The following is a 16,090-nucleotide window of genomic DNA, read 5'->3' as shown; positions in this document are numbered from 1 at the left end:
TTGATAGAAAGTGAAAATGTGTTTTATGAATTAGTATATTGATGATTTTTAATTGTATGATTGTTAGTAGAAAACGTAGCACCGGATACGTCATCAAAGAAGGGAAAAGAGAAAGTGAACGAAGATATCGATTAAATTCGATAAATAGTGATTTGTATTTCTATAAACCGAGCTTAATCGTTATTGCTATATTTGATATTTATATTGTATGAAAATGTGAATGAGATAAGTATTTTTACCATATTGAAATGAATGTGATTTTGAATACCCTATTAACAGTGTCGGGCTAGTCGGATATAGTTGATATGTCATAGGAATTGGAAGTATTGGGATATTCCAACATTGAGTCGATGAGACACTATGTGTCGACTACTGTTAAAGTTCCGGATTTGTTCTGATGAAGTACTTTGTGTACTATAATGTTAAAGTTCCGGATTTGTTCCGATGAAGCACTATGTGCTTATCCCGGAGTGTGGGTTGGATCCGTGTATCCGTTAGTGTCCGAGTTATGTTATTAAGGGTAAATAAAGTAAAGATTATTAAAGTACTGATTGATATTGAATAATAGCAATAATGTGTTTGAATTACCATGTTTTAAAGTTAATTAAGCTATTGTTTATAGAAATACCACTAAGAGTATTCTCCGCGTACGGTTTGTTTCCGTGCGCAGGCTAGGTAAGAAAGTATAAGGACTCAGCATACAAGCCGATCCCCGAACTCAAATTGGTGAAGTTTCTATTTTTTTGGAAAATGGCATTGTACCTAGGATGTCTTTTGGTCATTTTGAAAGTATCTAAGTTGTTAAGTGATATTTTGGTATGTTTTGTAAATGTTACTAAAACCTTAAGTATGGTATGTTTTGATATGTTAGTGAAAAATAATAAGAGGAAGTGTTGGTAAATATTGTAGAGAGAAGAAATGAAGATGTTATAAACTTAGTTATCAACATTTTATACTAAAATAGATTTGGACAGTAACAGTAGTCCAACTTTGAAAATATACCAAAAATAGTATAAAGTGAATTAGATGATGAATAAAATATGTTTGAAGCTTAATGAATCTATTTTTATATGGAAGAAACAAAATAGGTAAAAGAGTTGTATTTTATGAGATATTTACGTTTTGGTGAAACAGGGTTAGAGCAATTTCTGGATTCCCTATTTTGACTTTAGAAATTCACCATAAATTGTGTATTAAGAATTAGGACTCAAAATTTATATGTATGGATTCCTTATTGAGTCTATTGTTAATTGAAACAAATGGCATAGTCATTGGATTTCTGTACTGGAAGAAATTTGATTCGTAGTGCACAAGGGTCAGAATAGCCGAACCCTGAAACAAGGGAGACTTTTTCTAATAAACTATACTAATTGGCCTGACCAAAAATTCTAGAAAAAAATTGTAAGTAGATATATGAGTCTAGTTTCAGGGAAAATTTACGGAATTGGATTTCGAGTTTCATAACTCGAGATATGATTTTTTTAGTGACCGTGACGCAAATGGATAGTTTACTACGAAAACTGTTTAAGTGCTAAGATAAGTTTTGTAATGTCTCCTGCTTGACTCCAGCAACGGTCTTGGGTAGGGGACGTTACATTACATATGTATATTATTAAAATATACCAAAGTAAGCTTCAATAACACATTATTTACATATTTACTTACCTCGATACAAAATGATAAAGATGTGTTTAATCCTCATAAACTTTGTTCTTACCCCGATTAAGACACGAATCACATTTCTCTTGATCTAAATTAATAAAATTCACTTATCTCATCAGCATGTCAATTTAGACACCCGAAAGTTCATAATTGGACAAAATGACTATTTTACCTCTAGACTTTCACAAAATGACCATTTTACCCCTATGCTCGAAAATCATTTTTTATCGAATTTCTTCATATTATAAGCCTTGCTGATTACTTTTTATACTAGAAGCAAATCCAAAATTTCCATTACTTCTCACATTTATCAAAAAAATTTTAACTTATGCAAAATAGTCCCTATTAGGGTTTTCATGAAAAATCCCTTCATAAAAGTTGTTTATTACACATCTAATACTCATATTCTTCCATAAAATTTCAGAAAATTACACATATGCTTTTATGGAAAAACCCTAATCTCTCAACCATTTTACAAAATAATTCCCTTCATAAAAAGCTTATGTTACAAGGAATCCAAAAATACAAAAATCATTAAGAATAACCTTATAAATGATTTACTTGTAAGAGATGTTAATGGCTGATATTTTGAGTTCTCAAAAACCCCCTTTTAAAGATAAAAATCGGTTGAAAAAGAAGAAATAAAAAGATGAAGCCTTTTTTTTTGTTTTATTTTATTTAAAACTAGTCAAAATTGATGACCAAAACACCACCTAATTTTGACTTTCTCATCAATTTGTCCCCCCAATGGCCGGCCACCCTATTCTCTAAGGGTCTAATTGCTCTTTAAGGCCCCCAATTTAGGTTCTTTAGCAAATTGACACTCTTATCTAACAAAATAGAACTTTTGTACTTTAAGCGATTTAGTCTTTTTTCACAATTAGGCAAAAAATCGCTAAAATTAATTCACCAAATTTTTCATATACTTATCTAATCATGTACAATACATAAAATGATATTTAAAATAATTTCCTCCACCTCAATTTAGTGATTCCTAAATCACTATTCTGACTAGCCACAAAATTGGGCTATTACACTATTCCTGAATCTATATTTGATATGAATCGTTCGAGCCCACAGTCGAACCAGTTCATGGTACAAGAATAATAGATAAAGCCGTTCGATTGAAAGCGAGAAATGACAAGGATCTGTCTAATCGAAAACAAAAGTGTGAATTCAATAATTGGTTTATTGCTATAAACATCACAAACCCGCGCGATTTTTAAAATTTTATTTTTTCGATGTGCAGGAAAACTATTTTCAAACTGAATTTTTTTTCCAACATTTTGATGTTAAATTACTGAGGCCTTCATTTAAGGTCATGCATTATAATTCTTCTATGCAAATACTGTGGAATGATTCTTATACAGAAGATTTCAAGCCTTCGAAGGGTATTAGGCTAGGAGATCTTTTGTCCCCATTTCTTTTTGTGTTGGGATAAAGAGGCCTGAGCAAAGTATTAAGGATTTTGTTCTATGAGGTGCATAAAAACCTATCCAATTATCTCATAATGGCCCTTACATCTTACATTTGTTTTTTAATGATTACTTAGTGCTTTTTTGCAAGGTGTTTGAAGCAAGTAATGATTATTAACAATATCCTCTAACAATTTTGCACTTTTTTGGTTTACAAGGTTTGTGCCCAAAAACCTGAAATTTTCTTTTCAAAGAATGTGTCCATTTTGACAACAAATTTGATATGTAACCTTTTGAGTTTTCAAAAAGTTATGGTTTTGGGAAGTTATTCAGGGGTGCCTCTCTTCATCCAAAAGGTTACAAATACCACATTCTAGTTATTATTAACATGATGTGGTAAATTCTAAGTAGTTATAATCAATGTTTTTTTTTTAAATTGGATAGGTGATCGGACTAGTCAAGCCATCGATTTGCTAATCCAATTGATTCAACCAGTTCCTTTACAATTATTAAAAAATTAAAAATAATAATAAATTTGGTTCAACTGCGTCAATCGCCCAATTCAACTAGTTTTTTGCATGTCTACTAGTTTAAAGCCCGTCTCTAGATTGGTACCCAACTAGTTTTCAATCCAATTGGTTTGATCTACTGGCTTGATTCAAACAACATTAGTTATATGCTAAATTACTATGGATGGTGAGTCGAGTTACTTTTGCCAACTCTATTTTGTTAGCTATTCCAAATTATTCCATGCAAATTGTTAAGTTTTAATTTGATAAATGTTCTGATAAAACAAATATAATGTTTTTGAGTAAAGCTTAATAAACTTTTAAATCTACTCTTCAAACACTTTGAAAATATTTTGAACAAGTTCAAAATGATTAACAAAATTTTCAAACAATTTGAACAAGTGAAAATTGCTCCTTAACCCCAAGGGCGAAGCCAGGATAATTTTTTAATGGGCTGAATGAAATTTTAATATTTTATAGTCTATATATTTATAAGTTTTAAAGTATTAAATTGAATTTTTATAATTTTATGAGGGCCAAATTACAATTTTACCTTTACTAATTTAAAATTTAAAAAAAATTAAAGAGCCTAAATGGTAATTTTTCATTTTAGGGGAGCCGGAGCCCATGCTAGCCCCCTTGGATTCGCCTCTGCCTAACCCAAATTATTGATACTCATACCTAATATCGAAACAAATTTGGGCTTCAAAGTTCAAAAGTATTTAGCAAAAAACAAAAGTATCGATACATTTAACAAAGTATCGATATTTTCCCTAGTTTATCGATACTTTTAACAAAGTATAGATACCTTCCCTATTTTATTAATACCCTTGCCTGGCATAGATACTAATTTAAGCTTTAATGTTCAAGAAAATGAAGAAGAAATAAAAAGTATTGATACCCTAAAGAAAATATGGATACCTTTCAAATTTTATCGATACCCTGTCTCGTATCAATACCATTTTGAGGTTCAATATTTTGTAATTTTAAGAAAAATTGCCCGAGTATCAATACTCTCCCTAAGGTATCGATACCTCATAACAAGTATTGATACTCCCTATTGTATTGATACTATAGAATTGAACGATCACTAAATTGAGACATTAAATGCCCAAAGTATCGATACCTTTTTGTTGCAAAAGACATTAATGCTCTAGTTTTTAAACACATCCTCCAAAACTTCTACAAGAAAGATTACAAAAGATCAAGAGCTATCAAGAAAGATAAACAACTCTTTTATCAACATTTTATGTTTCAATTATTCATCTTTTTCTTGCAAAAACATGAAAGCATTCATTTTATTCTATTAGCTGAAGTGTTTTTATTGTGTGTGTGTTTAATTGACAAACATTCTGATCTTGTAAAGATTTGTTTCTTTATTTGCTCATTTTTCACTTTTTTAAGAAGATTTAAGTCTTTAAGCTTTCAATAGATATCTTTAAGGAATTGTAAGGTTAAATCTTATCCTTAAAGGTTGATCAAATTAATAAATTTGGAAAAATCTTAATAATAGTGGAGTACTAAGATAGTGCAGTAAGCAACAAGGGCTAAACCTGTAACAACCCACGCCCGACTTGATCATCGAATCCGAGTATGGAGAGTCACAGGTCAACCCGTTCACAAGTCAACCTGTTGGAGACATAAACTATCTCCTATTAAAACAAATATCCATTTTGGCAAGTAATCTTTTTTTTTTTCCTTTTTTCCATCAAAGTATTTTGTTAGTTTAATACTACATTCACTTGTAAGCAAATTTAAAATACAAGAAATAACCTCTAGCGACTTCTTTAACAACATTTATAAATCACAATTAATATTAAGCCCTCTAGGTTATTGATCAACATTCGAAACATTGAAAATAATGGTTCAAGTACAAATTAATAATCTTAAAATGATGGTATCTAACAGTTGTCCTAGTACCCCAACAATTACATGTTACGAAAATAAAAAGGCTCACAAATGGCCACAAATCTGACTGTATCCCTTCAATCACCACACTCAACCTAAGAACCTAAAAGTAAAAAGAATTAGGATATGTTCATGAGAACTTAGTGAATTCTTGGGAAGATAAACCCACCAAATTTCCTATAAGACAATAAATAATGGAACCTAAGCTGATAGATAAGTTCTCCATACTTGGCATATGTTGGAATTCCTTAAATTAAGCAGATTTTCTACATTAGTGCTAGGAATTTCCTTGTACTATTAGCCATAATCAAATTACTAATTTTTAGGGATAGGCTAATTTCTATAGATTATTTCTTTTTTTTATTTTTCCTGCTATTCTTTAAAAGGTTGTATTTAGATTAGAAGTAATAAGAGAGAATCATTCTTCTTCCTAAAACTTGTTCATGGTATCAAGAGCATCAGGAATCCATTTGATCCTGCTCTTTCTTCTCTTCTCCTGTTCTGTTTTTCTCTATTAGAAACCCTACTCCCATGGGTGACACCGAAAATTTCTCTGAGACTAAGATCTCACAAATAACTCAAAATCACAGTTAAGGAATCCCACAAGGTGACCTTAACTCTTCTCTTATAATCACAAATCATCGATTAGATGGAAAAAAATTTCTGCAATGATCATAATCTGTCCTTATAGTTCTTCGAGGCCAAGGAAAAATTGGGTACATTAATGGACAAATTCCTCGACCAGCATCAACAGACTCTGGTTATGCAACTTGGAAGCTTAACAACTCAATGGTTATGGCTTAGCTTATAAATTCGATGGAAGGTCATATAAGCCGAACGTATCTTTTTTTCAAAACTGCCAAAGAAATGTGAGATGCAATAAAGGAGAATTACTCGAATCTTGGAAATACTTCCCCAAGTATTCGAGATCAAATTAAAGTTGAAAGATATTCGACAAGGAACACTTGAAGTCACTCAATATTACAACAACTTAAAGATCTTATGGCAGGAGTTAGACATGTATTATGAAGTTGATTGGGGCGAGGGCTTGGAAAACACCAAGTTCATGGATCATCTTAAAAAAGAACGTCTCTATGAGTTCCTAGCAGGACTAAATCGTGATCTTGATGAGGTTCGAGGACGAATACTAGGCAAAACCACACTGCCAACCATAGGAGAAGCATTTGCTGAAGTAAGGAGGAAAGAGAAACGACGTCTTATTATGTTGGGAGACGCAAGAGAATTAAAACCATTGACCGTAGCTGGTCATCATCCTTCCGAGAACTCTGCTCTTATTTCAAGAGGCCCTCAATCGCAAAGGTTCAAAGATGGAATTGATTCTAGTTCAAAAAGGCCATGGTGTAGCCACTGTAATCAGGTTGGGCATACCAAGGAGAAATGCTTCAAACTCCATGGCTATCCTGAAGAAAAAAACAGAAAGAAAACAAGGCAGCAATGATATCTACTACTAAAGAAGATGCTCAGAATGTTAGGCTAACCAAAACTCAACTTGAGGCTCTTCATAAACTACTCGGGACTCCTACAGCCAGTGGGTCACTAGCTATTCAAGGTACTGCTTTAAATACTACACACGAACCTATCACAACTTCCTGGATACTAGACTCAGGTGCATCTGACCACATGACAGGTAATCTAAGTTTGTTTCACACCTATTTACCTTGTCATGATCACTCTCGGATTCGCATAGCTGATGGATCTTACTCACCGGTGGCTGGAATGGGGACAGTGAGACTTACTGAAAATTTTTCCTTTGATAAAGTTTTACATATTCCAAATCTTTCTTGTAATTTACTCTCAATTAGCAAGCTTACCAAGGATGAAAAAGTACTTACTGAATTTTCTACTTTTGGTTGTGTGGTTTAGGAACAAGAATCGGAGAAGATGATTGGCACTACTATAGTTAATGATGGCTTATCTGTTTGGAACAAAAACAGTTCACAAGAAGGGATGGCCTTATCTACATCAAAAGACAATTCTATCATGCTATGGCATCGTAGAGTAGGACACCCGAATTTCATGTACTTGAAGAAATTGTTTCCTCTACTATTTCTAAATAAGAAAATTAGTTCATTGAACTGTGAAGTTTGCCAACTGTCTAAACACACTCGTGTCCCTTATCCTTTGAAACCTTATGTTCAATCTCAACCTTTCTTTTTAATCCACAGCGATCTATGGGGAGCCACTCGAGTAAAAATCATCACAGGGGCTAGGTGGTTCATAACTTTCATTGATGACCACACTAGAGTTTGTTGGGTCTATCTCCTTAAAGAAAAATCTGAAGTCTCTAGAGTCTTCAAAAATTTTCATTCAATGATTCGAACTCAGTTCAATTCAAATATTCACACCTTTAAAACTGATAATGGGAGACAGTACTTTAATTCTATCCTAGGTCCTTATCTTTCTGAGCAAGGAATCATACATCAAAGTTCTTGTCCTAACACCCTTCAACAAAACGAGATTTCCGAGAGGAAAAACAGACACCTTGTAGCCGTGGCTCGTGCCCTTATGTTTACTATAGGTGTACCAAAGTATTTATGGGGAGAAGCTGTCCTCACTGCTTGTTATCTTATAAACCGACTCCCATCAAAGGTATTAAACTTTCAAACACCTTTACATACTTTTAAAAAAAAATTCCCTTGTTTCGTGTTCCTAATCTCCCAACCAAAACATTTGGTTGCAAAGCATTTATCCACAACCATCAACCTAACCAATCTAAACTTGATCCTAGAGCTCACACTTGTGTCTTTATTGGTTACTCACCTGCACAAAAAGGGTACAAGTGCTACTCTCCAACCTCACACCAGATGTTTGTGTCCCTTTGATGTTACTTTTATCGAAAACGAGCCATATTTTTCAACCTCTCATATTCAGGGGGAGATACTTAGTGAAGATGAGACCTTGAGCAATCTTCTCATTATACCTCAAGACTCTATCAGCCCTACCACCAGTACAAAACCTGCTAAAAATCCTACAGCCACTGTTATTCCTATTTTGAAACCTGTTTTTCCTATCTCCACTATTCAGCAACAAGAAACAAGGGTGATTAATCATACTAATGAAGAAAAATAGCCCACTCATTCTGAAAAACAAGAAGTAAAAACTCAAAGACTTCGTGTATACTCTCGGAAACATCAGCTGCCTGAGACCAAAACAGCAGTGCCTATGCCATCTTTACCCGAGGACTGTCCTGAGGAAGAAGTTTCACCTCCTTCATCTTCCATCCATCTTCCAATTGCAGTAAGAAAAGGCACTAGGAGCTGCACTCAACATCCCATTTCTCGGTTTGTATCCTATGAAAACTTGTTTAAATCCTACAATGCCTTTGTTTCTAATGTTGACTCTGTAGAAACTCCAAAGAACATAGACAAGACTCCTATGGAACCCAACCTTAAATTAAGAACTGATAAGGATGGAGAAGTAGACAGAAGGAGATATCAACAGAAGAAATATTTGGAAGCTGCCTACAGGATATTGAGATACTTAAAAGGGACTCCTGGTAAAGGGTTGTATTTCAAGAAAAATGTTCAAAGAAATTATGGGCAAGCTGGGTTTGATTCACATCTACACTCCAGCTTGAGGGGGAGTGTTGGAATTCCTTAAATTAAGCAAATTTTCTACATTAGTGCTAGGAATTTCCTTGTACTATTAGCCATAATCAAATTACTAATTTTTAGGGATAGGATAATTTCTAGAGATTATTTCCTTTTTTATTTTCCTGCTATTCTTTAAAAGGCTGTATTCAACTTAGAAGTAATAAGAGAGAATCATTCTTCTTCCTAAAACTTGTTTAGCATATACATCCCTTTGATCCGTAAATCAACTAGCAAATACTACCAATATCAAACTCAGCCTATTGACGAACAACGTTGATTTCTAAACTCATGATTGATGGTCACAAGCATAACTACTCCGCAAATACACCACTTGCGTGGAGTACCATTTAATTACTGACAAGCTTACTCTTTACTCTTTCATGCAATATGTACTACCACATGCACCCTTTTTCTCACATACTCTCTTCCTTGTGCCAACTTCTAATCCCGATTCCAAGAACCATTTTTTACTGTACCTTTATATCCGCTCATCAGAGCTATTTACAAAAATCTCCTCTAAATCCTCCTAACTCCCCTCCTTATTTAAACACATAAGTGTTCCCCTACAAGGTCGAGTTTTCACCAATCATGATTTGTAATAGTGTCATACCAGAGACAACATTTTATCTCTCCTTTACAATTATACATAACATCCCTTCGTAGCCTCCTTACACCCGTCTGGATACAGAGTTTATGCACCAAAGGAGTGCTCATACCACATATATACCAAGTTTTCTGGGTCTATTTGATTATATATAACCTTGCATGCACTAATTCTTTGAATATGCTTCTTTATACATGAACACCAGAGACAAATGACAGAGCCACCCACTTAGTTTTACAGTGATTAAGAGTAAACGAATTAACGCAGATACCAGACACATGGTACAGAGAAACTCTCTAGAATACTTTAAACAGAATGTGCCTGCTCTACTGGTTCCTTCACTTTAATATTGCGATCTTCTGCCGTTACTTTAGTAAAACAGTAAAACAACTTCTTTAAACATAAAAAATGACCAAAACTTTACGATTTAACAAGAATATGTAGACAGCCACTATCACTATCACTCTATCCTATTTATAGATAACTCATGTCCAAATCTCAATCATGTTTATTTCTAATAATGACTCATTCTTGCACAGTTCCACTAATTAATCACATCCTATGAGGTTCTTCAAAAGTGTCCTAACTACTAACACGTTACCTCCACTAAGATGCTAGGTGTCTTAAACATGTCTCACAAGCTATTATACTTATTTTAATGACGACACTAAAAACACAAGTGGCAATCCTATTAGTGGGAATCTGCAGATTATAAAGACCCAAAGAGAGAGAAAATCAGACTTCATGTAGAGAGAAAATAAAGATTTTGGGATTTTAAATCTTTGTATAAGGTTTTGGGTTCAAATGCAAGGAGGAAGAAGAGAACAAAGGAGAACATGCACGAAAATAGTGGTGGACGATAGTTGCCACAATGGCCGGTATCTAATTAATCTAGAATTCATAGCTGCTTTGCCTTGTAATTACCACAAACATTGCAGCGTCTGTACTGTACCAAATAACATTCACAAAATCAGGTTGTTCAAACATGTAAACAGCATGTACCAATGTCAAATTCAGTCCACCAAAAACAACATATTCAAATTTCAAATTCGGTTCAGCTAGTTTGAACATAAATGGCGGCATGACAGGCTGCATAAAGATCGTAAAAAAGGCTCAACTCATTGGTGGATCTAACTGTTAACCATTCTCTGTCTTTTTTCCTGTGTTACAAAAAAAAAGAAGGAAAAACCATTGGTTTAAAGTGTATTACGCATGGAAATAAATCAAGATAATTGAAATTTGTTCCCACCAACAGTTGTTTGGTTGTTATAATTCACACTGGTCTGGTTCCACTCAAAATAACCATGGTTGTAAAAACAGAGCTAGACTGATCGGTTCAACCAATTAAACCAGAAACATACAAGCTAATTTGGAGAATTAGAGAACCAAGCAATATCAGTTTAAAATACAAAACGGTTAAAAACAGACAGTTTTTTTGTTAACACAATAATTGGGCATTTTTCTTTTTGGTTCATGTTGATCCTTGGTTTTTTAGTAAATATACTTATTTCCTAATTTTTATGATTGTTTTATTAGCAATGTATTTTTTCTTAACTATTATTAGTTTATATTTTTTATTTTTCTAAATGATTGAACTGAAAACAGAATAGTTCAATTTTTACAACCACGGAAATAACCAATTGATTAAGTTCTCCTGCCTATATGGTTGCAATTAATATACACAACAAAAATGAAGGAATAAAGTTGGAGAGAAGTGTTGGAAATCATACTTGCATTCAATCCCGAAGCGCTTTGAGGCCGAGCTTTTTTCACTTTTACCATCCTTTCAGAAGAAGATTGATCATCATTTGTAGATGTGGTTGTAGGAGCAGTTGATGTAGAAGCCTTCCTTTCATTTGAAACATTATAAACAAAAAATACGTTAAAGGCTATTTCAGTTTCAACATAAATAACACGAGAAAAGTGTGAATATAGACAAATAGAAATTATACCTTCAAGTTTACGTAATTTGATGATTGTGCATCTGGCATCATGGGGCATTTGGTTCTGATGTGGCCTTCTTTGTGGCAAATGCTACACTTCATTATTCTTCCAACCCTGGACATTTTCACCTTCTTTGTCCCCTCTAAGCCTTTTCTCCCCCACCCCTTTTGTGGCATCACACTGGATGTCACTCGTTTCTTGTGAGTGGTAGGCAAGCAGGAATGTTGAGAGAAATATGTCTTAACCCTAAATGAATTGTCGTTGCCATGCTGAGAGGCTAATATCTCCCACTGACAACCATTTGTGGCACATTTTGCTCTCACCCGAACTTTTTCAGTCTTTTGTAGCAATATGAAAACTGATTTTTCAAAGAATGGTCATTAAGAGCCATCTTAAACTGTGCAGCATCTCTGAATATCTGGCCAAGAAAAAACCCTTGATCGCCAACACTAGGATTGTAAGAAAATCCCCCCGAAGGTACCCTTTAGGCATCTTCAGCATCCAATCCATCAGATGTGGTTACATAACTACCAGGATCATCCAAATCAATGTAATCACTCTTAGGTCCATCATCACCAGAACTGTGTACAACATCTTGGCCATCACCACCAACTCTGGATTGTACTGCATAATTATCAGTCGTACAATGTGTTCCATATGACCTTGCACCACAATGGTCCACACCATGTGGTTCAGATGGGCCTGCACCCACATCCTTAGTACCCCCTTTTCCAATTAGGCCTAAACTACCTACGTCCTCTGTGCCGAGCCTATTCAAATCTTTTAGTTGAGTAAGAGTTAACTCATCGTCCCCCTCATCACTAGACCAATTTATACCATCTATATTGAGATCATCTTCTACATTCTCATTAATACCCTTCTTACCATCTTCATCAAACGACTTGTTAATCGACTTAAAGAAAGCTATAGGTAAAGGAATGTCACTAGATTTCTCATTTCCATCACCGATGTGGTCAACATAAATAGAAATTTCACCAAATTTATTTAAATGATTTGACAACTCAAGCACACTATTGTCGTCAAACAACAACTTCAAACCATCCTCTACAGTTTTTCCTGGCTCTAAGAAATACAACCGTTTAACCTCATTGAAGGCATAGTCGAGTTGATGCACCATCGACAACAAACTCCAATAACATATCTCTTCGACATCATAATGCTCCATAAGTTCTACTTTCCCATTCAGATATGATGATTTTGGGTTCCCCTCAAAAGTTCCACCGTGATAGAATCTTATTTTAACATTTTTCTGAGACGATCCGGCTCCACCTAAAACATTTCAAAAAGACATATTTTAGAAAATATATATCATATCGTTTATATAACAACACGATACCATCCATAAAAGTTTCCATAAAGTCCAGGTAAACACAAATTTCATTACAGTTTACATAAAACTATATAGCAACCTAGATCAAAAGTCTGAATTAACACTTTATAACCCTTTAAGACGAAACTGTTTGAATAGCACTTCATAACCCTAAACCAAAACTCCAATCTCAAATAGTTTATAACAACTTAGCAAATAACAGTTCAAAGACCATAACACAAATTTCAGCCTATATTTTAAGAAACCCAATGCACCAAACATATAGCAAAACAACATGTGGGGTTTCTGGGACATGGGATTTATAAGCGAACATAACAAATGCATGTTGCACGTGTTCATTTTTTTGTCTTTTCTTTACAACAAAATAACAAGATCAATGCTTCAAAAAGAAAAAATAAGAAGAAGAAGATCAAGCAGCCCTGCCCAAGTTGCCAGAAAATTTTAACAATTTTCTATTTCGAAAGAAGTACGAACACGTAAAAGATAGGCTGAACTAAAATGTATGAATGTGTGCAACATGTACTGAGCAGTTCCTAAACCTTGAAAAGTAACGCCGCTGGCCTCAAAATGAAACAAGTACAACGGCAAATACCTCAGATAAATAAATCCTACGTTAACTCTAGTCAAGACTGTTGGGGAGAAAAATGCAGAATCAAGGGGAAAAAAACCAAAAATACCGGTGGCCATTCTTCGAAGCCCTGCAAAATAGTCGACTGATGATTTTGGTTTGATTTGGTGAATTCCGATTTCAGTGGGTTTTAGGTGTTTCCCTTTTGTTTTTTTGGTTCAAGTTTTTAGGTCAAAAACGATTCTTGGGAGGGAAGAATAATCAAACGGTTCAGGGTTTGGGGTCTGAAGATCAATAGTTACGGGTCGGTTCAACTATTATTATGGAAATGATCTGTCCAGTTATTATGCGTTTAAGAAGTCGTGTTTGTTACAGATAAATGTAAATGTAAAACCTCTCCTTCATTATGCAAGTTATTTAATGTATTGATGAAGTATTTAAATGAGTTTTATTTATTGTATTGTATTAAATTTTAATTTATTTATAATTAGAACTCTTTCGTAAATAAAAAAGAGATACGAGAAAATTATCTGTTTACTTTAAGTTTTATTTTATTTGATTATTTTATAACAAGTTATCAACACGAGCTTTTACGAGTTCATAGTAAAGTTTACGTCATTTCGACTTTATATAATTTGCCCGTATAACTCTCGTTAAACTATATACGGTATACATATTTTCATAATTCTTTTATTTTATTTTCTAAATAAAATATTTGCTTTGGATAACATTTTTATATTTATTTTTACAACTAAAATCTAATAATGGTAATTATATATACATGTTTTTTTATTAAAAGAAATTTCAGTTAATGTAATTTATGTTAAGTTATTATTATGACTATTCCTCTTTATACCAATATTTGACATACATATTATTATTTAGCAAATTTAATATATATAATTGAATTATTTTACAATTGAGAATGCTTATTAATTTACTAATTTTTTTTTATTTTGATTCAAGTGATTATAATGTCAAATCTTACCGAACTTGAATTCACGGCCTTAGACATCTCAAGTAAGAACTATTTGTCATGGGTGTTAGATGCTGAAATTCACCTAGATGCTAAAGGTTTAGGAAATAATATATTAGCAGATAAAAAAGCATCTAATCAAGATAAGGCAAAAGTAATTATTTTCATCCGCCATCATCTACATGAAAGATTAAAAGTGGAATATCTCACTGTGAAAGACCCTCTTGAGTTGTGGAAAAATTTGAAAGAATGATTTGACCATTAGAAAGCAGTGATACTCCCTAAAGCTCGTTATGATGGGATGCACTTATGTTTGCAAGATTTTAAGACTGTAAGTGAATACAATTCAAAACTTTTCAAAATTAGTTCTCAACTAAATTTATGTGGAGAAAACATAACTGATGAGGACTTGTTAGAGAAAACATTTTCAACCTTTCATGCTACTAATGTGCTCTTGTAGCAGCAATACAGTGAAAAAGGTTTAAAAGGTATTTTGAATTGATTTCATGCTTTTTGGTGGCTGAACAAAATAATGAGCTATTGATGAAAAATCATGGAATTCGTTCCACTAGTTCTGCACCATTCCTTGAAGTGAATGTAGTAGTACATAATAATTATGGAAATAGAAAATATAAAGGTCGCGGTTGTGGTCGTGGACGTATTGGGGGACGTGGTCGAGGACGTATTAGTAATCGTTATCATGGTGGTCATAACACTGATACTTCTAACCACTAGAAAAAGAATAGCAATGAAAGACAAGAAAGAAGTGGTCAAAATAATCCTTCAAAGATTGTTGAGAATATATGCTACCGATGTGGTATGAAAGGGCATGAATCACATACTTATTATACGTCTGAGCATTTAGTGAAACTTTATCAAGCATCCATTACAAAAGAAGGGAAAGCATATGTGTGACAACCCGAATTAGGGCCTAATCAGAATAGTGGTTTCGTGACCACAAATCCGAGATAGAAATAATCGTTTATAATTATTTTGGGGTTTATGATATGATTTCATGATTTCATGAAATTTTTGTGATGAAATTCTGTGCATTTCGCGCTTAAGTTGAGATTAGGGACTAAATCGAATAAATTGTAAAACTCGTGTTTTAGAAGTTTTTAGTATGAAATTGCTTTGGGATATTAACTAGGAGGTCTTAAATAGCAATTTGACCCATTCTTAAGTTATGGACAAAAGTTGGACATGGAGGGAATTTTTTTGAAAGTTTAGTAGTAAGGGCATTTTGGTCATTTGTATATTAAATGAAATAAAATGGGAAAAATAACACAAAATTGGTTATCATCTTCATTAGTTGCTGCCGAAAATTGCTCTCCTCCATATCTAGGGTTTCTTCAACTTTCAAGCTTCATAGTAAGTGAATTCAAGCCCCGTTTTTAATGTTCTTCACATTTTTGAAATCCTCGTAGCTCGGTTTACTTATTTCTACCATTAGTTCGAGTTAGGGTTTATGTTTAAAAATTTACCCATGAATGATAGGCATGTATTTTGTTGTTTGATGGTAGAATATGAATGTTTGAA

This window comes from Gossypium hirsutum, chromosome A11 (genome assembly GCF_007990345.1).
Source record: "Gossypium hirsutum isolate 1008001.06 chromosome A11, Gossypium_hirsutum_v2.1, whole genome shotgun sequence".
In the NCBI taxonomy this organism is placed as follows: Eukaryota; Viridiplantae; Streptophyta; class Magnoliopsida; order Malvales; family Malvaceae; genus Gossypium; species Gossypium hirsutum.
Note: the sequence above shows the minus strand (reverse complement) of the source record.